This window comes from Sus scrofa, chromosome 1 (assembly GCF_000003025.6).
Source record: "Sus scrofa isolate TJ Tabasco breed Duroc chromosome 1, Sscrofa11.1, whole genome shotgun sequence".
In the NCBI taxonomy this organism is placed as follows: domain Eukaryota; kingdom Metazoa; phylum Chordata; class Mammalia; order Artiodactyla; family Suidae; genus Sus; species Sus scrofa.
This window is the reverse complement of record NC_010443.5, coordinates 153,025,487-153,050,282: the sequence shown is the minus strand read 5'-3', so window position 1 is coordinate 153,050,282 and position 24,796 is coordinate 153,025,487. Positions and strand designations below refer to the sequence as shown.

General features: G+C 37.0%; 1 protein-coding gene and 1 long non-coding RNA gene across 5 annotated transcripts in view; one reads left to right on the top strand and one right to left on the bottom strand.

Moving 5' to 3' along the window:
• The window catches only part of DOK6 (docking protein 6), a 402,546-nt gene that overhangs the window by 343,150 nt on the left and 34,600 nt on the right, over positions 1 to 24,796 (top strand). The window lies entirely within an intron of this gene.
• LOC102162853 overlaps positions 1 to 24,796 on the bottom strand; it is a 71,761-nt gene that overhangs the window by 20,060 nt on the left and 26,905 nt on the right. Inside the window, exon 2 of one of the 3 annotated variants that reach the window (XR_002345970.1) lies at positions 18,300 to 18,366. The exons of 1 other annotated variant lie outside the window; for it this stretch is intronic. This is a non-coding gene — a long non-coding RNA (uncharacterized LOC102162853). Of the gene's footprint in view, positions 1 to 18,299; positions 21,377 to 24,796 lie in introns of those variants that run through there. One more of the 3 variants, XR_002345966.1, reaches the window with a different exon arrangement.

Below are 24,796 nucleotides of genomic sequence, written 5' to 3'. Positions count from 1 at the left end.
TTCATGAAACATTAATAAAAACTGACTATGAGGACATAAACATGTCATATCTATAAAATAATGAAAAGCATATATACATATCATGTGCTCATATTTTCTGGTCATAATGCAATAAAAATAGAAATCAATAACCAAAAGCCAATAAGGCCTATACTTTTTAAATTAAAAAACACATCTCTATGACCTTGAATCACAAAAGACACAACAAAGGAACTTCAAATGTGTTGGAGCTGTATGGCAATGAAACACTATATCAAAACTAGTGAGACACAGCTAAGTTGGGAAAGGAAATTGTACAGCCTTAAATTTCCATATTTAAAAAAGAACAGGGACAGAAATTAAGCTAAGCATTCAACTCTATAGGTTAGATGAGGACAGGGTACAATAAAAAAAAAAATCACCAATATCACTTACAAACAACAGTACAAAAAGCATCATCATAACCTAATTATACTTATCCCAGAAATGTTAAGGATAGCTTAATAATAAATATCAGTAAATGATCTTCTATGAAGAAACTAAAGCTAAAATTCATGTGATGTTCTCAATAGGCATAGAAAAATATTTGATAAAATTTAGTATTTATTTATAAAAAAGAAAAGCTGTGCACTCTAGGGCTAGGAGTAATCTCTTTCACCTCCAAAATAGCACTTACCAAAAATCTACTGAAAATACTATTTCCCAGAATTTAAAAACAAGTCAGGAATGCCCTCTAATCACAGTCAGAAGAGATATATAGATGTTAAAAGCATGAATATCAGGAAGAAATAAATTATTTGAAGATATTATCTTTTATCAAACAAAATCTAGGATCCACAATCATGGTATGTGTACAAGAAGAAATAACAGATGAAGAGAGACACACAACACAGATAAACACAACAGGCAGGAATTTCAAAGGCATGACTCAAAGGGAAAGGAACCAAACCCAAAGACTAGAATTTATGTGAAATTCTAGAAAAGACAAAACTACAGTTCCAGAGGTTGCCATGTGCCAGTGTTTGGGGGACGGGGTGGCTCAGAAAGGGATGTGAATCAATGGTTCACAAGAAATGTACTCACATAAAATCTACATAAGATGTGTATCAGTTTCCTGCTTTTATTATCAGGGCTCTTCAAAAGAGGGGAAATAGTTTAGCAGTAATCTTTTATAGTAATCAATATTCTGTAAATAAATTTTTCTTACATTTATTCATATTTATTTTTACAAATTTTAAGAAAAATATCTTACAGACGATAACTCTGGAGTTAGGGATTTTTTACAGGAAATTATCCATTCTTAAAATCTCAGATTTATTTTATAGATATAAAATTTTGATGAATTATGTTAATTTGAGATGGGTTCTGACTAAATCCTGCTATTTATGCTGAAATTACCTTTTGGGTCCTATGTACATCAACTACTTAGCAAAGCACTTTTTCATCTCTACTTCTTAGTAGAGTTTCTCACCTTATTATCAACCTCTCTTTTGAGAGGCTTGCACTACATCTGTCATTCTCAGTTCTTTCTCATCCCAACAACTAATGCAGGTCTGTTCAACAAGCATTAAATGCCAAATGAATGCAGACCAGCACTAGGCTCTTGAAATACAAAGATGAATGAGGTAAACTTTTCCTGTCTAGGAATAGCTCATAGCATGTGTGTTTGCCTGGCACTTTACTCATTTCCAAATTTCTTCCTTTCCAGCCTCTATTGGCCATCTGAATTGACCTGGTACAGCCCAACCCCAGGCCTTTCTGTCTTCCTCTTGATCTCTTATCTATTCTCTTCCAATATTCTCCCCTCGTCCTTCACTACAGAGTTAAAATGATCTTTGTAAATGCCAGTGAGTTTTGTTGGAAACTCACAACAACAACAAAATGATGAATTAAAACTTTGATGACTCTTCCCCAACCTGAAACCTACCAAAGAAGAATCAACAAATGAAGGAAGAACATTTTCTCTTTGATAAAAACAGCAAACATGAGGTTTAATTCTAATTCTCAGACTATTAAGAATGCCTGCTAAATTTAAATTAAATTTTGGAGTTCCCATCATGGCACAGTGGCTAACGAATCTGACTAGAAACCATGAGGTTGCGGGTTAGATCCCTGCCCTTGCTCAGTGGGTTTAGGATCCAGCATTGCCGTGAGCTGTAGTGTAGATGGCAGACACGGCTCGGATCCCACGTTGCTGTGGCTCTGGTGTAGGCCAGCAGCTACAGCTCCGATTCGACCCCTAGCCTGGGAACCTCCACATGCCGCGGGAGCGGCCCTAGAAAAGGCAAAAAGACAAAAAATAAAAATAAAAATAAAAAAATAAATTAATTAAATTTTACCGGAAGAGACTAAAAACTGGAACAAACCTCCCCAGCCTTTGGACATGGTACAGCTTCCCTGAAATGCACAGGATATTCTTTTAAGGAAGCATGATAGCTCACAGAAGGAAACACTGATCCATCCAGCTTTGGGAGGGAGAACCGGGAAGCTCCGAGATTCAGGTGGCAGGAGCATGGCCGTCACTGTCAGAACCTAGTAGCTCCAATATCCCCACCCCTGTGTCCACCATTCAGGAAGTGAGATGCAGGGCTTCTCCTGTGGGATGGGTCTGACTCACCAGGTAGCATGACATTAACATTCTAATTTCCTTGGAATCTCAGGTTACTAGCCAGAGAAGTTTTCTGGGGTGAGTCAGAAAGACAAACAAAGGCAGGTGAATAGCAACCATCACAAAACCACCAAAGGTCAAAAAGCTTCACAGGCCACCCAGTGTGGTCAGAGGGTTCTGAGATGATATATCCAAATCAAAGTGACCTCCTTCCTTTAGCCTCATCCCCTCCCACATTTCAGAACAACTGTAAGGTCAAGAGAGAACTGTCTTGTTCACCAGCAAATTACCTGCACAAAGAATTCAACATGGCATCTGTATGCGGACAATTTTTTTTTTTTTTTTTTTTTGTCTTTTTGCCTTTTCTAGGGTTGCTTCCCATGGCATAAGGAGGGTCCCAGGCTAGGGGTCTATTCAGAGTTGTAGCTGCCAGCCTACACCAGGGCCACAGCAATGCAAGATCCGAGCTGCGTCTGCGACCTACACCACAGCTCACGGCAACACCAGATCCTTAAGCCACTGAGCAAGACCAGGGATCGAACCCGCAACCTCATGGTTCCTAGTCGGATTCGTTAACCCCTGCACCATGACGGGAACTCCCAGATGGTATTTTAAAGGAGAAAGAAAATTAACAAAAAAGAAAAAAAATGAAAAGTATTTTAAGTATCTCTCTAAACATTCAGAACAGAATGAAAATAAGCCCTCTTTGAAGAACAGTTCAGAAGAGTTGCACGAAATCCAAGAATAGATAGGACAATAAAAAGGATGTAAAGTAGAGTACTCAGCAAAGTCCACTGAACATAGCGATAAATCTCTCCCACAAATAAAACTATTTTTATGAGCACTTAAGAAGTCTAGCAATTGTAGATGAAAAAGCCTGTAACAACTTCAGGAAATAATAGGTATAAATAAAGTAAAAGAAATGGATATAATCAGAGAAAGAAAATAACAGTATATATGGGGTATATATTTAGCATAAATATTTGCCAGACATATTTATAGAGTTGTCAAACATTTATATACCAGATACAGAAACCAAATAGGCAGGCCTTTCTGAAATAGAAAATAAATAGATTTATGTAAAAATCTTGGCTGAAGTAAAGCAAGATCTGGTGTTAGCTCAGATCCTCTGAGAGGTAGACACCAGGATGCATTGAGATTAATGAGAGTTAACCAATGGGTGGTTACCAAATATTTGAGAAAAGCCTGACACATAAAACAGAGACCATAGCAAATAAACTTAAAAAAAGGAACCTGGAAAAAACAGAGACACTGCAGGAAGCATAATAAAACCATACAAACCAGCAAACTTACAAACAAGGCAATAAATTCTCAAGTAAGAAGTCTAAGGGGAAAGAGATACAAAGTCACTGTAAATCACATGGCTAACATAAACAATACCTGGGTTTGTGACACTAATGCAAACACTAAATACTGCTTTAAAAGTGTAAATGACTATTCTGAGAGGATGGACAGTGGAGAAGTGTATATGAGGGAAGGAGGCAGTGGTGAAGAGAACCAAACCTCAGCATTCTACATTAGGAAGAAAACTGGTAACATCTGAAAATGAAAAATCAGATACCGGCTTTGGAAAAAAAAAAAAAAAAAGAAAAAGCTTATTTAAAAGTATGGAGGCAATTATCAGAAGTAGCTTGAAGGATTGTGACAGTTTTCCTCTGGGGATACAGATGGCACCACCTTTAGGATTTTGTCTTCTTTGTTCCTTGTTTTTATTTAGTCTTAGACTTCAAACCCAGCCCTAATGAGTGGAACTGGGTAGAACAGAGCTGATAGAAGAATCCCACTGGCTCATTTCTGCTCTGTTTGAGTATTTTACAAAAATCATCTATTGTTTTTAATTAAAAATAAAGTTTTAAAATAGAAAATTCAAAAGAAAGAAAGCATTAGGTGCTCACTGCTTTCAAAACAATTTCTAGACTTTTTGTAAATGATAGTAATGGTGCTTTTCACCTTCTAACCTCCCCTATCGTTTCAGCATTTTCTCTCCCAATAAATCTCATGCTGTGGCTGTAGCTGTCCCCAGTGAGAATGTACTTTCCCATTTTTACCCTCTTTGTATATTATCATTTCCACCAGTGTCTTTTCCATGCCTCTACTAGTGATTATGCTACAAGAACTTCAAGGTTCAGATAAAAGTGAATTATTCTTATCTTTCTCCAAATCAACACCTACCTGCTCACTATATTGTTAAAGTAGAAAATACCATCACTTTCCCTAGGACCTACCCAGTAGAGCACCTTACACAGATTTATAGGGCTACTCTTATCTATACAAAAAAACAGTATGTATCTGGCAAGAAATTTCAGTGTTGACATGCTGCTATTTATTAAATTCTTGTAATTATCTTGCTTTATGATGACTGAAATTGTACCATGGAGAGAAGATGCACCCCAAGTTATTTTGTCTCTGATTTGTAAGATTAAAAATAAAAAATACAGTGACCCTTAAACAACATAAAGCATTAGAGGCACTGCCCCTCTGAGAAGTTGAAAATCCTCGTATAATTTATAGTCCTCTGTTATCTGCGGTTCTGTATCCAAGGATACAACCAACTCTGTGGTTCTGTAGTGTTTACTACTGAAAAATCCTGTGTAAGTGGACCCACATACCTGCTGAGCACTGTTTTTCAGGGGGTACCTGTATTATCAGTGCTTAGACATGAAAGTTGCTCTAGCAATGGCAACAACACAGGTTGTGTGTGTGTGTGTGTGTGTGTGTTTGGGTTTAACCTGTTGCTGTACCACAGTTCATCTGACTTCATATTTAGAAGACTCTTCTTTGGTTTTCTTCTTGGTAAGTGATGCTAGTGACCCTGCAGCTCTAGCAATGTCCTTTAAACCTGAACTTAACCTTTTCTGTACTACAAATCTACATTTGACATGTTCTGCATGTGCTCACATTTTTGTAAAAAATAATCTGAATCTAGTGATAGCATTCTGTTTACAGTGCTATTACTGGAAAAAGAAAATATCTTATTTTAATCTGAATGCATAAATGATTGTATAATTGTATAAACAATCATTTATGTGGGCTCACTTTTACATTTGAGTAAAACAAAAAATATATAATATAGATATGATATACGTTATAATTTCAGAAATGTATACAATATATAATTCTTAACATAGCCTTAAGTGAAAGCCAGGTGATCATGTTTTAGATTTCTGAAAGTATAGAGGATTGGTTTGGGTATACTTGTTTTTCAGTGGCCACAAAGATGTGGATATTTATGGTCTGTCTCCTGTAGAGCCACATGTGGTAACCATGGGATTTCTTAATTTAGCCTAGTGAGTTTCCATGGATCTGTCTGATCACACAGTGACAGATGGCTATCTGCTGGAAATACTATGGTGTATACTGTATCTTTGCTATACCTGCAAACACTTTCAGCTACATACAGAAAATACTTTGAAGATATTTTCCAAATTCCAACTGATTATTTGCTTGTCCTCCTCGAAATGTTCAGAGAAGATGTCAGGATCATTTTCCTTAAGTTAAATAATTTGCACTCTTAATGAATTTTTCCTTTAGCACTATAAAAATAAGAGTGTTTTCCAAAGGAAGAATGAAGCACATCAAGTCTTAGTGGGTACGCCTGGTTGTTGAGTTTTCTCCTGTGTCATTTCTAGATGCCTTAAAGAAAATATACCCTTGGTTATGTAAGCCATCACTCACCATCTGTTCATAGGACACTTTTACATGCAAAATTATCCCTGGCTTGAAATAAACTAGCTCTAGCTTTATCATCAATGTTAATCATAGATATGTTGTATGTGGTAAGAAATAAATGCTTGCAATATGATTTGCTTATCCCCTAAACATGATTATGCAGAGATGGCAAAACTATGATACAGGTAAAATTTATGAAAAAATACTCCATTAGCACTGTAACTGAATAGATATTTGTATATTCTACAAACAGATGTCTCCATTACAGATGGATAAGCTAAGTTAAAAAGTACATTTAATACAGTAATACATGGGATTATATAATAATGGTCATTTTAACTGAATTTTTCAGATAAATCTGAAATCATATCAACTTATACAAAGAAATACTTTGGAAGATAAATTTCTAAAATGGTGACTTCCCTCTGTCAAAAGAAAACTTATCAAAGTAAAAATGACCTTTTCATATAGATGACTACCTTGACATGGTATTTACCTTTGAAAGGAAACATTGTTATATTATAAACAACTAAAATTACATGTTTTCTAACAAAAGAGAGATTTCATGAAAGAAAAAGAGTTCTTTCCAGAATCAGGCAGTCCAGTATTCACATCTATGATATGGAATTCACTTAGGATGAATAAAGGATCAAAAAGAATAATTCAGCAGATTCACTATGGCCTAAAGTTAATAAACCATCTTAATTAATTACTATAGAAACAGCAATGACAGAAAGAATAGACATTTTGAAGAAGTGAGCTCCTCTTTTCCTGTCAACAGCTACAGAATTTTTAAAAATCTAGAGCTACCTGGAACTTTCATGTGTTCTAAGATTTTCTAAAGCTTCATCCATCTCCCTAAAGAAAGTTATCTTAAGAGCTAGCTGTACAAGGATGAACAAACAAGTTGTGTTTCATTAAATCTTAACTATTCTATAAAACATATCACAATATTCCCACTCTCCTTAAAAGTGTGTTAATTTCCACATATTTGTAAATTTCCCCATTTTCATTACCTTATTGATATCTAGTTTCATTATATTATGTTTAAATAAAATGCATGGGGTGATTTTAATCATTAAATTCAGTAAAATTTGATACTTTGCAGACATCTATTCATATAAAAACCTATGTATGTGGGTATATACGCATATATGTGTGTATACATTTGTATACATACATACACAAAGTTGAACAATGTGATCACCATTTTTATAGCCCAAAAGCAATTTCATAGAATCACCCCTTATTAGAAAACAACATAGATCCTAATATACAACTTGCTGATTTTCTCAAACCAGCACCTAGATCAATATACTTTTCTTTCGTCATAATGATTTATATTTGTCAAAATAGAAGGATAAAGCATTTTTCCTTCTACAATGTGTTGGCCTCATTTATAACCTTGCAATACTTAAGAGAGGTGGGATGTGGGCCTCCATTCATATTCTTTTCCTGGATCCACCTCTACAGAGGTGAGAGATTAGAGTTGATATGCAAAGAGGAAGGTTCACAGGGACCTCATGGGTTTTCTTCTATCTGGGGTCACAGTCTGGTGCTGCCTATTGTCGAAAATCAATTGTTTTATACATTGTGTCCACTTTTTTTAGGTGTTTATAATCAAGAAGCAAATTTGACCCAGTCCTCCATCCTTGCCAGGAGTGGAAATCTGGGTACATTACTGAATGACCTCCAAGAGTTCTAATATAACTCAGTACCTGCTTTCAGACTCTTCTGCACAGGGTAACCACATGAGCAAAAGTGACAAAATCTGTGTCCTTGCAACATATTGGGGGGTGGGGGGAGGAAACAAATCAGCCCCAAAGAGCAAAATATCTTTCAAGTCTTACCTTTAAAAGTTATAACTAATCTCAGTTCTCCTCCATTTTCTATCCATGTGCATCTTAGATTAAATATATTCAGCTTCAGAGCTAAACCTGTTTCTGAAAGTATCCAAACCTGGTTCTCATTTACTTACTGCATTAACAGATGCTGAGCATCCATAAGGGTATTTCTGAAGAAACTGCCAAGACACCAAGCAGTTTTGAAAACTAAGATGTTTTGAAATCCTCCAATAGCAAAGTCCTCCTGGACCCACTGAAGGCAAACTGGTTAAATGGGGGAGGATCCTGGACTGGAAGACTCAAGTCTCAAAAGATCTATACTTTGTCTAGTACTTCTGTTTTCTCCACTCCAAAGTGCTAACAGTTCTGGAATAACTGAAGGTTATCTGGGTCTCTCCTAAACTGAACTGAGAACCATGAAATTCTCTTCACAAAGCAAGTTAAATGACCAATGAGGGAGCAGAACCACACACTGCCAGTATCAGCAGGAATCCAACTCTCAAGTCCTCTTCTCACTCACCTAAATGACTGCACAGTTCAGAAACACAGAGTAATCACAGCTTATAAGCATATATATATTCCAGAGAGCTAGAATGGAAGTTTCCAATGTTCTGCAACAAATAAAAATTAAGGAGTAGGTGGAAATTCCAACATTAAAGTAATGTTAAGCATATGATCCATTTAAACTTGGCACTTAAGCAGTGAATAAAGCTATCCATGGAGTTCTAACTGATAATTTGGAGCACTGACAAAAGTGGCTGGCATAAAACACTATGCAGTGGTACAGTCAGAATGTGTAAATTGTGATGATAATGCCTCTTAAACGTACCCATGTCAGTAACAGAACCACTTCCAGGTAATGAAGGCAGACCACTTGATCAGAAATAGCTATCTCATTTACTTCTATAATATGTCCCACTTTGTAAATAAGGAGTGTAAAAAATCGGTCCGGTGTCTTCACTTCTAGAGGACTACCTCATGAAATAATAGAAATGTTTTCCTATGCATAACTAAAATACAGAATTAATGTGACTCATTATATTACAACAGAGTATATCACTTCAACTCATTTTAACAAGGCTGGCATGCCCAATACACATTTCCCCAAACAGGAAATAGTGACATTTGATATAGTTCTTTTTAAAGGTAAATAATGTTTTGCTATTTAAAAAAAAAAAAAAAAACCTGTCAAATAAAAATCTGAATCACTTTTGTGAGCCAGATCCCAGTGTACAGGAGAATCTCATCCATTAAGAAATAAAATATGCAATTCTTTGAGCTTTGTAAGTACAACACTGTACATGCTCATTTAGGTTTTGTTGTCCTTGATCATTTTGGTAAATAATCCTTCAGTAACTCATAAAGATACAAATTATGGAAAATAAGAAAAGCTTTCATCAAAAATTAGTATGGTCTACTTAAACAAGCATGAGGTGGTCATCTGTCTCATGGTTACCTGCACCCTGCCCGCTTTTCACATCAGTTGGGTCCCATCTTTCTTTCCAGACTACCAAATGTGACTAGTACTGTTCAACGGCAACGGCATATAGTTTAATCAAATATCCAAAATATTTTAGCTTGGTTTCTGCAAAAGTATCTATTTTTTTATGGTGTTCTGGGGTAAGTATTACTCCCTAGCACAGGCCTGTGTTAATGTCAACAGGCAAAGGAGAAAGTGAATATCTATTTTCAAATCCACCAAAATGTGATTTTCCCCCCATCATTTTGGTTTTTCAGCTCTAAAATCCAGTGTTACCATTTCTTTAAGTGAGGTGGTACTTTGGTTTAAGATGATTGGCCATAGAAGTAGTGATACCATATTTTACAGACTGAGATTTAAGCTCTGGCATTTCAGAACAGAAATGCCAAATAATTCAAGTAACCTTATGCTGTCCATCACTACAGTCCTCATGTCCTATTGACAAGTATGTTATTCCAGGTGTTGAAAAACCAGGTTTTCACCCCAGTTCTGCCATTAGCTTCTTGCACAACCCTGAACAGGTCAGTTACCCTCTCTGAACTGTAGAGTTCTCTTGTAAAATATGGATCAGGTGATAGCCAGGGTCACTAAAGCTTAACATGCTTAGCCCTCTGATCTCCCTCACTCAGAGTATATTTCACAATGGTTACAGAAATCCTCAGTCTCTTTAAACATGTGATGAAGAATATGGGGACAGTTCTATAGAGCAAAGATTTATTTATTTTGCACTATGACACAGCACATACAAATATTTCATGAAATTTAATAGGGATCCACTAAAAGACAGCACAACCTGATCGCCACAGAAAGCAGAAATAAAGACACAAGTCTCAGAACATTGCTTAATGTGAGAAAAAGGGTCCAATTCTCTAATGCCTGCATTCATTTAACAAATGTTTTCTGAGCACTGACTGTGCGCTAGGCAAAGTGCCAGGTCTTCTATATAATGAAGTTTGTTCATTACACAAACTGATTCACTTAATGGTACCACATTTGGAAATTTTACCCATTTGGCAGGCAGGATAAACTAAAAGTCTTGCTGCACTCAGAGTAAACATCTTCAGTGAGAAGTTTCATCTGCTTTTAACTACCTCCTAACAAGTGGGAAAGAAAAGAGAGACAACTCCATGTATTTCCCCAGGCTTATTTTCCCCCTGGGTAATCAGACTATGGAAGAGCCAGTCACCGAACTGTGAACTGTAGTCGTCCTGTAGCTGAGGGCCTGGGGGCACTTTCTAGAAGACTGAGCTTTCTACCTGAGTGTTTCTTTGAGAGAGAAGAGAGATGAAATGTCAGAGCAATTATCTGTGTAGTGGACACTGCAGGAGAGCCGGCTGTGGCTAGAGTCCCAATTACTGGATTAGGTAGAGATGGGTCCCAGTGACTCGTGCCACCTGGAGGTGAGCCTAGTAATAGAGGGTTGAGAAGCATAAGAATTCCAGAGAACAGTCCTGGAAACACACAGAGGAGCTTGGCTTGCTTGCTTTTCAGGAGTGTCTGGGAGTCACATCCCAACTCTGCCATTCCACATATTGAAAACTGTGGCAGTCAATTTGTCTCTAGTGATCTTCATGGAGTGCCTTCCTTGTCCTTGCCCTTCCCATCAGTTCTAATTTTTTTTTTTACTCTGTGTAAGTCTAACACATGGATCTGGCAGAAATGACAACACTTTTGCTCTGTGACCTTCACCTGTTACAGCCTTCCAAGAACATAAGGCTACCATCTTTGATGGAACTTTGTCAGCCTGGGTGGGTCTGACAGCTATTAACACACACGTCCTTAAAAGAAGAACCTGCTATACACAATACATTTCACAAATCACTTTCAAAAGAACCACATCTTGCTCCTGAGGTAAAATTTATAGAAAAATCAGTCACTGGCAACTTGTTAATATTCTCTACCGTGAATGAATTTAGAAAGGGTACGTGTCAAATTAGGGACGTGGCACCATCCCAGAGAGGGAAGTCATAGTCGGAAGCCCAAACTGTGTAGCCATCTACAAAGATTCTGGGTAGCAATGGCTTGCCAACCTCAGAGCCTTGTTCTAGGATAGCCTAGTTATGTTGGAGCTATCTGATATTGCATAACTCCTCCTAGGGGTGATGTCTTGAGCAAAGTAAGTCAGATGAAAAGCATCCTGGGTCTGGGTGAATATTTTTTAGTAAGATTCTTAAAAACAGTAATTTTTTTTTTTTTGGTCTTTTTGTCTTTTTAGGGCTGCACTTGTGGCATATGGAGGCTTCCAGGCTTGAGGTCCAATCAGAGCTACAGCTGCCAGACACAGCCACAGCCAAGCCAGATCCAAGCCACATCTGTGACCTACACTACAGCTCACAGCAACACCGGATCCTCAGCCAACTGAGCAAGGTCAGAGATCAAACCCGAGTCCTCATGGATACCAGTAAGATTTGTTTCCACCGAGCCACAATGGGAACTCCCCAAAACAGCTCTTTTCTGATGAGCACTCAGCGAATCTATGGTGATTACTCTTTCTGGAAGTCACCCCTATTGATTCAGCAATTTCAGAGAGGTTAATTTATTATTTCTAATTCTTAAGTTACCTCATGATAGAACTGCCTATATTTATCAAAAATGAATTAGAAACCAATGATTTATACTTGCACAGAATCTACCCCAAGTGACAAGTCTTCTCACCAATTGAAAGGAAGGAGATAAATGATGTAAAATTCTTTTTTTTTTTTTTTTTTTGTCTTTTTGCCTTTTCTAGGGCTGCTCCCACGGCATGTGGAGGTTCCCAGGCTAGGGGTCTAATGGAAGCTATAGCTGCTGGCCTACGCCACAGTCACAGCAACGGGGGATCCAAGCTGCGTCTGCGACCTACACCACAGCTCAGGGCAACACCGGATCCCCAACCTGCTGAGCAAGGCCAGGGATCAAACTTGCAACCTCATGGTTCCTAGTCGGATTGATTAACCACTAAGCCATAACAGGAACTCCCAATTCTTTCTTGGCATTGCTCTGGTATAATTCTAAGATTCACTGAGAAAAGAGTTGTATGCTCTCTATGCAAATAAAATGCCACCACTCCTGTAATCAGATAATGTTATCCACTAAATATATATTGAGTGTGAAATTAAAAAAAGTATCACTATTTGCTTTACTTTCATTTTTAAAAATGTTTCATTTATCTAAAAACTATCTACCACATGAATATAAGCCACATCTCATTTACTGAGTTGCCTCTTTAAAGTGGCTTGTTAATTTTTTTTTTTTTTTTTTTTTTTTTTTTTGTCTTTTTAAGGCCGCACCTTCGGCATATGGAGGTTCTCAGGCTAGGGGTCTAATCGGAGCTGTAGCCACTGGCCTACACCACAGCCACAGACATGCCAGATCCGAGCTGTGTCTGTGACCTACACCACAGCTCACAGCAACGGTGGATCCTTAACCCACTGAGCAAGGCCAGGGATCAAACCTACAACCTCATGGTTCCTAGTCGGATTCATTTCCGCTGCGCCATGACAGGAACTCCCAGCTTTTTAATTTTCATTAAGTAAACCTGTAAAGTTGCCAGAATGTTGCCTCAGGATGCTAAAATCTTGAAATGATGTTAACCTTTAAAAAAATACCCTTATACAGTAAGGCAGAATGTAAATCATATAAAGAAAGAGAGTTTTATATTTTGTTAGTGCTAAGGGAAAAAAGAGATTAAACTTTTAATATACTGATTTTTAAAATAATATAAAGAATGATACAAGTAATTGTTAATGCAAATTCCTGTCAGTTATCTTCTACTTCTTTTATTAAGATTTTCTGTACCTCTGGTTCCCCCAACTGTATGTAATTTCCTCCTTTTTTAAACTGCCGAAACATTTTTTTTTCCTTATATGACATTATTTTATAGTTTGTATTTTACAAATAGTATTATATAGAGTTTATTTTCTCAAGTAGTTAGGGTGGAGGATTTTTTTTTTTTTTTTTACTTCCCCACTGTGCCTGTCACTAATACTTATTTCTTCTTTTTATTCATTATTTCATCAAACATTTATTAAAGCAGGCAAGAGTGAACTAGAAGAATAAGATTATTGCCTCCATTCAATTTTCCTCGTTAAATATGATGATTCCTGATTTTGAATTTTCATCACAACTTATACTTTGGAGTCTTATACAGACTCATGTAATAAGCCAACTTGACCAACTTATTTTTGTTTTCCCATAAAAATTTTACATACAATAGAATAAACAGATCCTAAATTCACATATTTGGGGTTTGAAATTACACTCACATAACCACCACCTAAACAAGATATAGAACATTTCTATCCCCCATGAAGTCTACCTGTGTCTCTTTCCAGTCGAATTCCCCCACCACCAAACAACTCCTTCCAAATCTCCATCACTGGAGATTTAACTTGTTCTTAGACTTTGAAAAATGCATTCAGTCATGTATAGTATTTTGTGTCTGGCTTCCTTCTCTCTACAAATTTCTGACATTTGCACTGTTGTGTGGTTTAGTATTTTGTTCCTCTTACTGAATATTGTTCCATTATTGTCCAATAATACTGAATATTATCCCATATATGAATAAACAATTTGTTAATCCTCCCTTTCAATGACTGTCATGTGGATTGTTCCCATTTTTCATTATTATGAGTAAGACTGAAAAACAATCTCCTCCAAAGCCTTTTTTGGACATATATTTTCATTTCTCTTGCGTAAATGATTGGAGGGGAATCAGTAGGTAATAAGTTGGATGTGTGTTTAACATTGTAGGAAACTCCCAAACATTATTCCCCACACCACTTAGGAGAGTTCCAATTGCTTCTTCAACATTAGATATTGTCAGTCTCTTCTCTTTAGCCACTCAGATGGGAGTGTAGTTCCAGCTGTTTCACATCTTAGTCAGTATTAAGTATTTCAAGATTTTTGCCTATAGTAATTCTAGTAGGTGTATTGTTCCATCTCATTTCCTTTTTCATTTGCATTGACATGATGAGTAATAATACTGAACATCTTTTCATGTGCCCGTTAGCCACTGTCTATATTATTTTCTAAAGTGTTGATTAAAGCTTTTTCTCTTTTCAAAATTGTTTTAGGCCTTATTATTTTTGTTTTGTGGGTAATCTTTATATTTTTTTTGATGCAAGTTGTTTGTCAAATATATGTTTTACAAATTCTTTCCCTTACTGTGGCTTGCCTCTACACTTCCTTAGTGGAGTCCCTTGTGGGGCAGAAATTTTTAATTTTGAAAAAATTCCAATTTCACATTGTTTTCTTCTTCAGTTTGTGCTTTACTAAGTCCTCCTTAAGAAGAAGTAGTTTACTGAAGAACACAATGATAGTCTTCTATGTTTTCTTTTAGAAGCTCTATGGGTCTCACTTTCACAATTAAGTCTTTGATTCACTTCAAATTGATTTTTCTACAAGGAGTGAAGTAGGAATAGAGGATTTTTTACATCCATATAAAGTTGTTCCAACATAATCTGTTAAAACAAAACCTTCATTTTCCCCACTGAATTGACTTAGCATCTTAATAAAAAATACTTATATAAATAAGTTTTCAAACCCAAATCTGATCAAGTCTCTATATTCCCTAATTTTAAAGGTAGCAGAATATACTGACCTGTACCATAAATGTGTGGCAGTAAATCTAGCCTGTGGGCAACTCAACCCTATCGGCCAGTCAGTCCAGAATCTTTAACAGATAGATTGTCAATAAAATGATAGAGAACCTTTAGACTAAAAGAGACATAAAGGATATATTCTTTTTAAATGGGCAAGAGTGAATGACATAATGCACACTTGCATGGTAAAACAGAGAAATATAAGGAAGTGATTACTATAAAGGTCTGGATAGTAGTTATTTTGGAAGGTAAGTCTCCATATTGTAAAGATTCTAGTTCTTTCCAACTTAATGTATAGATTCAATACTATTCCAATCAAAATTCCAGAAATTTTTTTGTAAAATTGACAAACTGATTCTCAAGTTTATGTGCAAAGGCAAAGACACAGAATAGATAACACAATATTGAAGGAAAAGAAGATTACAGGATAACACTGTCCAACTTCAAGGTTGACTCTAAAGCTATAGTAGTCAAGACAGTTTGGCACTGGCAAAAGAATAGACAAATAAGTAAATAGAATAGAAGAGAGAGACTAGAAATAGACTCACATAAATGCATCAACTGATCTTTCACAAAGGGGCAAAGGCAAAACAATGGAGTAAGGACAGTCTTTTCAACCAAAGGTGCTGGAGCAACCAGACATCTACATGCCAAGAAAAAAATCTAACTAGACGCAGACTTTACACCATTCACAAAAACAAATTCAGAACTGATTGCAAGCCTAAATGTAAAACACAACACTATAAAACTCTTAGAAGTCAACACAAGAGAAAACCTAGATGATCTTGGGTATGTAATGACTTTTTAGATTCAGTATCAATCATAGTTCATGAGAGAAATAACTGATACGCTGGACTTCATTAAAATTAAAAACTGCAGATTTCCCTTCATGGCTCAGTGGCTAACAAACCCGACTAGGATCCATGAGGATGAGGGTGGGATCCCTGGCCTCGCTCAGTGGGTTAAGGATCCAGCATTGCCATGAGCTGTGGTGTAGGTCCTAGATGAGGCTCAGATCCCACACTGCTGTGGCTGTGGCATAGGCTGGCAAGTGTAGCTCTGATTCAACACCTAGGAACTTCCATATGCCTATATGCTGTGGATGCAGCCATAAAAAGCATAAATAAATAAATAAATAAATATTAAATTAAAAACTGCTCTGTGAAAGACAGTGCCATAGACTAGGAGAACAAATTTGCAAAAGATACATCTGAAAAGAACTATCATCTAAAATATAAAAAAGAACTCTCAAAACTCAACAAGAAGAAACAACCTGATTAAAAATGGTTCAAATGTCTTAGCAGACACCTCACCAAGGAAGATAAACATATGGAAAGTGAGCTTATGAAAAGATGCTCCATATCATGTGCCACGCAAAGTGAAACAGTGAGATTCCACTGCTCACTGGCATGGCCCAAATCCAGAGTACTGACAACAGTAAATGCTGACAAAAATGTTAAGCAATAGGAATTCTCATTCCCTACTGGTGAAAATGTAAAATGATACAGCCACTTTGGAAGACAGTTTGACAGTTTTTTAGAAAACTAAACACTCTTACCATATAATCCAGCATTCATGCACTTTGATATTTACCCAAAAGAACTGAAAATTTATGTCCATACCAAAAAAACCTGCACACAGATGTCAACAAAAGCTTTATTCATAACTGCCAAAACTTAATGGCAACCATGATGTCCTTCAGGGAGTGAATGGATAAATAAACTATGGTATATCCTAACAATATTATTCAAGGCCAAAAAGAAGTGAGTTATCAAGCCATAAAAATAGTTGGAAGAACCTCAAATACATATTACTGAGAAAGCAGCCAGTCTGAAAAGATCATGTACTTATGATTCTAACTATATGATATTCTGGAAAAGGCAAAACTATAGAGACAGTAAAAAGATCAGTGGTTGCCAGGGTTAGTTGAGGGGAGGATGAAAAGGAGGATTTTTAGGGGCTGTGAAAATACTCTGTATGATACCATAATGATTAGTCTAAATTTATACATTAGTCTAAATTCATAGACTGTACGACACCTTGAATGAACCCTAAAGTAAACTATGGACTTGGGATGATTATGATGTATCAAAGAGGGTTAATCTATTGTAACAAATATAACATTTTGGTGGCTGATGTTGGTAATGGGAGAGGCTGTGTAAGTGTAGGGGCATCCAGTTTATAGAAAATTTCTTCATCTGCCCCTCACTTTTCTATGATCACTACTATTACCATGTGATGCTAAAACTGCTCTGAAAAGTAAAATCATAATTTACAAATTAGCTTATTATATAACATTTGTGCATTAGACTGTGTTTTCAAGTCTTTGTGAAAATTTAGGTTACCTAAAATGCCAGAAGTTGATCTTACCAGATTTTAGGAGAACAGAAATTTCCTTGTTTTCTGTGTTGTATACTTTTGGAATCTCTTAAATAAAATAATAGTATCATGCTGCTCACTGATATTATTATCAATTCTATAAAATTAGAAATAGTCTGGTTATTACAGTTTCTAAGATTTTAGGTTATAGAGAGCATCTTCACTTCATGTTATTTAGCTTCAACTCATTGCTGCTACTCTTCTTCACAGCAGAGGGCATAAAGCATGGGTTCTGAGGCCAGACCAGCCTTGCTGAAGTGCTAGCTATGCACTCATGGGTAGAAAACTTAACTACCATATTGTCTCTGTTTCCTAATGTACAAAATAGAATGGAAAATATTTTTAGCAAGTCACTGGCTTATAAACAGAATTTAATGTGATTATAAAAACCATAAATCCTAGTACATTAGTACATCATAGACTTACAATTAGTGCTATGATCACTTTTCTATGATCACTACTATTACCATTATTACTAGCATACTGACCTACAACTGAGAATCTGGAGTTGTGAGTTGAAAATAAACATTTCTTCACTTGAATTTTAAACACTTTTTTATTGTTCTTCCAAAATCCATTCAGATGTCACAAAATTATGTTTTGTTTTGTTTTTTTTTTAGAAGATTTTTTCTCAGTAGTAAGAGGCCAAAAACTAGCTGAGAAAGATTAAATATTTTTAAATCTGGGAACATCAAACCTCATTTCACAAATAAATGAAGTCATTACCTTTGGCTTACCTATGACCCAAAAGGCAACAAATGGACTTTGAAAACACTTATTCTGAAGTCACTGAAATTGTTCATTCTGAAAAAAATAAAAAAACACTTTATTCCAAAGTGTTTTTTCCATAAATTTCCATATAAAAAGAACAATACCCATACTTCCTTAGCATTGCTTGAATATCTCCAGTATGTTCCAGATGGGCACCCCAAATCCTGAAGCACCCCTATCAAGTCAATAAGCTCTATAAATGAAACAACAACAAGTAGTTCTGGGCATAGGATTTAAGTGTAATGGTTTTATCACACAGAATCAATGTCTTGAGTAATCAGGCTGCTTCAGTCTCTTGTGGAAGATGCCGCATAATCAATCCAAGGTGTGGTTCTACCCTGAGAATCCATCATTCTAGGGCACCCTGATGACCAAGCTATTTCCATTTTCTCACACTTGACTGGTTCCCGTCTCAGATATCATCAGCTGAGAAACACTCTAAACTTAGCCACACAACTTGGTTCTCCAGGCCATTTGACTTTAATATAAAAGCAAATAAAAGTAATTATTATAGCTGTTTTTCCGGGGTGGGAGTTGGTTTCCAGCATATACAATTTTAAGGCAACAAATTGAAATCAGCAGGAAAGAAACATTTGCAGTTCAGCTTATCTTTATGGGGTTATTTTTATTATTTTCAGTTTTTCTTTATCTTTGTATATGCTTTACCTTTTGTACAAAAAAACAAAAAAATCGGAGCCATTCAATTTGGCTTTTTCTATTGCATTGAAGCAGTAAATGAAATCTACAGCCACTAATCTATGAATTTCCCTAATTTCAAAGTATGTTAATATTTTTATTTAGGTACACTACTTACCAAATGGCTTCTCATTAAATGGGACTTTAAAATATGTCCTATATTACAATTAGTTTCTGCTCCTCTCCTTTATATTTTCAAATTGCTTGTAACAAAGAAGTTAAATTATGTCTACATTTATTTTGCCTCCGTTTAGTTCCTCTTTTCAGAAATTACCCATTATGTTTCTGGGAAAGAAATTAAGTGCTATTATTAAACATGAGTCATCCAATACACTCTATCTGTATACATGTCTAATAGACTTGCCTTAACATAAAAAGCCTTGTTACTTTATCAGAACTGAGAATTTTAGAAAAAAAGTTCATGTGAATATTTTCTCTTCTCTAGACTTTTTATATTTAGGTTTCATAATAGTTTCAGAATGCTGGATTTTTTAAAAATCCATTTATGAAAATGGTCTTTGAAAACATGGGATATCTTTTTCACAGATCCATTATCCTGTGTCTATTATATAATCTGGCCTCAGACTCAACCTCTGAATAGTTTGCTCATTCCACTCAGAAGTGGCATTACTAAGTTCCTGATGAAGTCTCTATTTCAAAAAATGTGACTTTTTTCCTACCCTACACTCTTTCCAAAGAATATGATAAATGATTTTTGAAACACTCATTTTAATGATTTTGTTGCTACAACATACTTTTGGAATTTGTCTTATTGGGCAAAATATATTTACATCCTTGGGTTGGAAAGAAACCATTAGAGTCCATGAGAACTTGAAATACAAAGAGCATCTAGATCTATTACCACCCTCTCATGAACCCATGAAACTCCAGGCCCAAGAGGTCAAGGTGGCATGTAGCTAGAGATGAAGAGAAGCGGTTCTCGTTTAGGACCAAGAACTACTCTGCCCCTTACAAGCATTATAATCTCAGGTAAATTATTTAACTTCTCTGTTCTTTGTTATTTTCATCTGTCAAATGGGAATAATTAGATTACTTATCATATTAGGGTACAAGTATTAATATTTTTTCTCCTAAATATTCACTTTTTCCTGTTTTCAAGGTCTTAGAATAAGCAGTGTGTGAAACACAATTTGGATCCTGTTAGTATCTACGTAACTGTCTAAGGCTGTTGTGGTTGGCTGAATAATGGTTCCCAAGAATGTCCACATAGCTTCTGAATCCTTAGAACCTTACATGACAGAGGGACTTTACTGGGGCAACTCAGTTAAGGATCTTGAGGTGGTGAGACCATCTCCTGGGTTTCCAGATAGGCCTTAAATGTAATCCAAAGTGTACTCATAAGAGGGAGGCAGAAGGGGATTCAGCTGCAAAAGAGGAAAAGGATAATGTGACCACGGAAGCAGAGCAGGAAAGGTGATATGTTCTGGGGCCATGAGCGCACATGAGGATGGCCTCCAGGAACACGGAGAGGCAAGTAAACACTTCCAAGGGAGCACCACCCTGCTGACATTTCTGTGCAGGGACATTCATTTCAGACTCCAGCCTCTAGGACTGCAAGAGAATAATGGATGTTGTTTAAAGATATGGGGTTTGTAGCCACTTGTTCCAGCAGCAGTAGGAAACCAAAACAGTCATCCAACTAGACAGTGAAGACTGCAGAATTATTACTGCATCTCTGATGCTCTGCCTGTTTAACTTTTCATCACATTTTGAGCTAATCCACAGAAAACACTGCACATTCTGGGTCACCCCTGTGCTACAGAAAACTGGACTCTTGTTCAAGTACCACATAGTATAAGAAAAGTCACTTACATTTTCTCTTTTACTTTTTCAAAACCAACATTTGTAGCACTTATTTGAGTTGAAAAAGTTCAAGTCTGAAGGGGAGCAGCACGCTAGTCTTAAGTGAAGGCAGGCAGGAGCCTGAAGCAGGCGGCCCACAAGGGCCACTGGGCCCCCGAGGCTGCCTGTGCTGCAGCTACAGGAGTCACTGTCTCCCAGCACCAGGGGACAGCTAGAACCCACCTTCTGTGCTCTGTCCCCTTGCAGAAAGGGGTTAGTTTCACACTTGATCTCAAGGCAAACAACATTCTAGGAACCAATACTAGGAAAGAGAATCAACTCCAAACTGCACTGTAACAAATATACTATTTACAATATTTTCTGTTTTCAAACACATCTTCAAAAATGATTTATACAGGGTGCTATAATAGTATTTTTAAAAAATGATTGTTACCAGATGGTCAAAAAGCACTTTGAAAAAATGCTCAACATCACTAATTACTAGAGAAATGCAAATCAAAACTACAATGAAGTTATCACCTCACACCAGTCAGAATGGCCACCATCAAAAAGTCTAAAAAACAATAAACGTTGGAGAGGGTATGGAGAAAAGGGAACCCTCCTACAAGTTGATGGGAATGTAAATTGGTACAACCACTATGGAAAACAGCATGTAGGTTCCTTAAAAAACTAAATATAAAACTACTATATGATCCAGCAATCCCACTCCTGGGCATATACCTGGACAAAACCATAGTTCTAAAAGATATGCAACCCCAATATTCATCACAGCACTATTTACAACAGCCAAGACACGGAAGCAATCTGAATGTCCACCAGCAGAGGAATGGATATAGAAAGTGTGATACATATAGACAATGGAATACTACTCAGCCATAAAAAAGAACAGAATAATGCCATTCCCAGCAACATGTACAGACCTAGAGATTATTATACTAACTGAAGTGTTTGTTCAGCCCAGGGATCCGGGGTCTTTCTATGTCTTTGTTCTCCTGTACTTAGCATGCCTCCTTTCTTCATGCTTGTAACTCATGCTCATAAGATGACTGCTGTACTTCTAGGTATCATATTCACTCTCAAAACACAAATCAGAAGAAAGATATAAAGAGCTCTCCCATTGTGAGACTTATGAATTTTTTAATCAGTGAAGGAAATCTTTTCAAAGTTTCCACATAGACATCTTCTATTTCATTTGACATTATGGGCATCTCTGTCTGCAAAAAGGAAAGAGTTGCTATGATGAGCTTACCATTCTTTATCTCCTTGGCTCAAGGAGAATCTCACTTCCCTGAGACGAAAATCTTACTTTCCTGGGTTCTGATCACAAGGACAGAAGGGCGAATGGGTAATTGTTTAGGCAATATACTGAATCTGGCATGTTTTAGGAAAATATAATTAAAAAATTATAAATTCTGCAAGAATATTTATTCAAGCAACTTACTGTCTTAAATTTATCTTAAAGTGCAAGTACTTCTGATTAAAATAATGTGTAGCCATTGAAGAAAATTCAGAAAAAGAAAGGGGCACCAAGAATAAAATGAGAAATGAGAATAAAATAAAATGTTCAAATCCATTTCCTCCTAGAAACAGTCATGTTGGAGTTTAGTTATAAAGATATATTCAGCCTTTTTTAATTGCACAGTTGCATTATTTAATTATAATTATCATAAATTCTTTGATGGAGAGGAAATCAGAATCAGATCTAAGAAGACTTTGGCATTCCAAGAATGATGTCAAATGACCCCCTTCATGGTGGATTATGCACTTATTTACTACGAGATATATTTCTTCTCCAGAGATTCCTTGTTTGTGTATCAATTGTAGATTTTTGGTTTGCAGTTATTCTGAAGTTTTGATACAAGAGTCTATATGTATATGAGATTGTTTGAAGTAGTTGGTCTCTTAATTGCAAGTGCATCTCCAGTGTCCTGCATTTGTACCCACCTCTTCTGATGATTTCTTTTTATTTTTATTTTATTTATTTATTTATTTATTTATTTTTTGGTCTTTTGTCTTTTTGTCTTTTTTTGTTGTTGTTGTTGTTGTTGCTATTTCTTGGGCCACTCCCGCGGCATATGGAGGTTCCCAGGCTAGGGGTGGAATCGGAGCTGTAGCCACCGGCCTACGCCAGAGGCACAGCAACGCAGGATCTGAGCCGCGTCTGCAACCTACACCACAGCTCACGGCAACGCTGGATAGTTAACCCACTGAGCAAGGGCAGGGACCGAACCCGCAACCTCATGGTTCCTAGTCAGATTCCTTAACCACTGCGCCACGACGGGAACTCCCTCATGATTTCTGATTTTGGTGGTATATATTTATTGTGCATGGATGATTTCATTTCTTTACTGTATATATACCTTTACTGGTGAGCCTTGTCATTTGCGGAATTTTTGTTCCCTGTTGCAGGCTTTTCTTTTCTGCCTAGAGAAGTTCCTTTAATATTTGTCATTAAGGCTGGTTTAGTGTTGCTGAATTCTCTCAACTTTTGCTTATCTGTGAAAGTTTTGATTTCTCCTTCAAATCTGAATGAGCCTTGCTGGGTAGAGTAATCTTGGTTGGAGGTTTTTTCCTTTCATCACATTAAGTACATTACGCCACTTGCTTCTGGCCTGCAGAGTTTCTGCTGAAAAATCTGCTGATAACCTTATTGGGGTTCCCTTGTATGTTACTTGTTTCTTTTCCCTAGCTGCTTTCAAGATTTTCTCTTTGTCTTTAATTTTGGTCAGTTTGATTAATATGTGTCTCAGTGTGTTCCTCCTTGGATTTATTTTATACCGTACTTATTGTGCTTCCTGGATTGGAGTGAGTGGTTCCTTTCCCATGTTAGGGAAGTTTTTGGCCAGTATCTCTTGGAATGTGTTTTCTGTCCCCTTCTCTCTCTCTTCTCCTTCTGGCACCCGTATAATGCGGATGTTGGTGCATTTCATGTTGTCCCAGAGTTCTCTGAGACTCTCTTCATTTGTTTTCAATCTTTTTTCTCTTTTCTGTTCCACAAGCGTAATTTCCACTAATCTGTCCTCGCTTATTCATTCTTCTGCCTCCTGTATTCTGCTGTTAGCTGCCTCTAGTGAATTTTTTATTTCAGTTATTGTACTTTGCATCTTTTCTTGTTTAAGTTTTATATCTTGTGTCACTTTGGTGTGTTTCCTGTAAGTTATCCATCTTTGCCTCCAGTTTATTTCCAATGTCTTGCATCATCTTCAGCATCAACGTCTAAAGTCTTTTCCCTAGATGCTGAGAATCTCATTGCTTAGCTGATTTTCTGGGGTTTCTCCTTTCTCCCTCATCTGAGTTATATTTTCATTTTTATAGGTTTTGGGTGTGGTGACCTTATTACAGATTTGTAGCCACTCCTACTTCTGGTGTCTGCCCCCCTTGTGGCTGAAGTTTTTACAGGGGCTTGCTGTAGGCTTCCTGATAGGAGGGGCTGATGCCTACCCACTGGTAGGTGGAGCTGATTCTGATCCCTCTAGTGGGTGGGGCTTAGTCTCTGGATGGGATTAGAGGCAGCTTTGTACCTGAGGAGGTCTTTAGGTAGCCTCTTTACTGAGAGGCGGGGCTGTGATCCCACCTGGATTGTTCTTTGCCCTGGGGCTTCTCAGCACTGACTGACAGGTGGAGCCAGATTTTCCCAAAATGGCCACCTCCAGAGACAGGCAGCTGCTGAATATTCCCGAGAGCCTTGCCTTCAATGTTCTTCCCTCATGACAAGCCATGTTCACCCCCTGTTTTCCCAGGATGTCCTCCAAGAACTGCAGTCAGGCTTGACCCAGATTCCCATGGAGACCTCATTCTACCCTGGGACCCAGTGCACGTGAAAGTCCATATGTGCCTTTTAAAAATGGGGTCTCCGTTTCCCCCAGTTCTGTGGAGCTCCTGTGCACAAGCCCCACTGGCCTTCAATGCCAGATGCTCCAGGGGCTCTTTCTCCCAGTGCCAG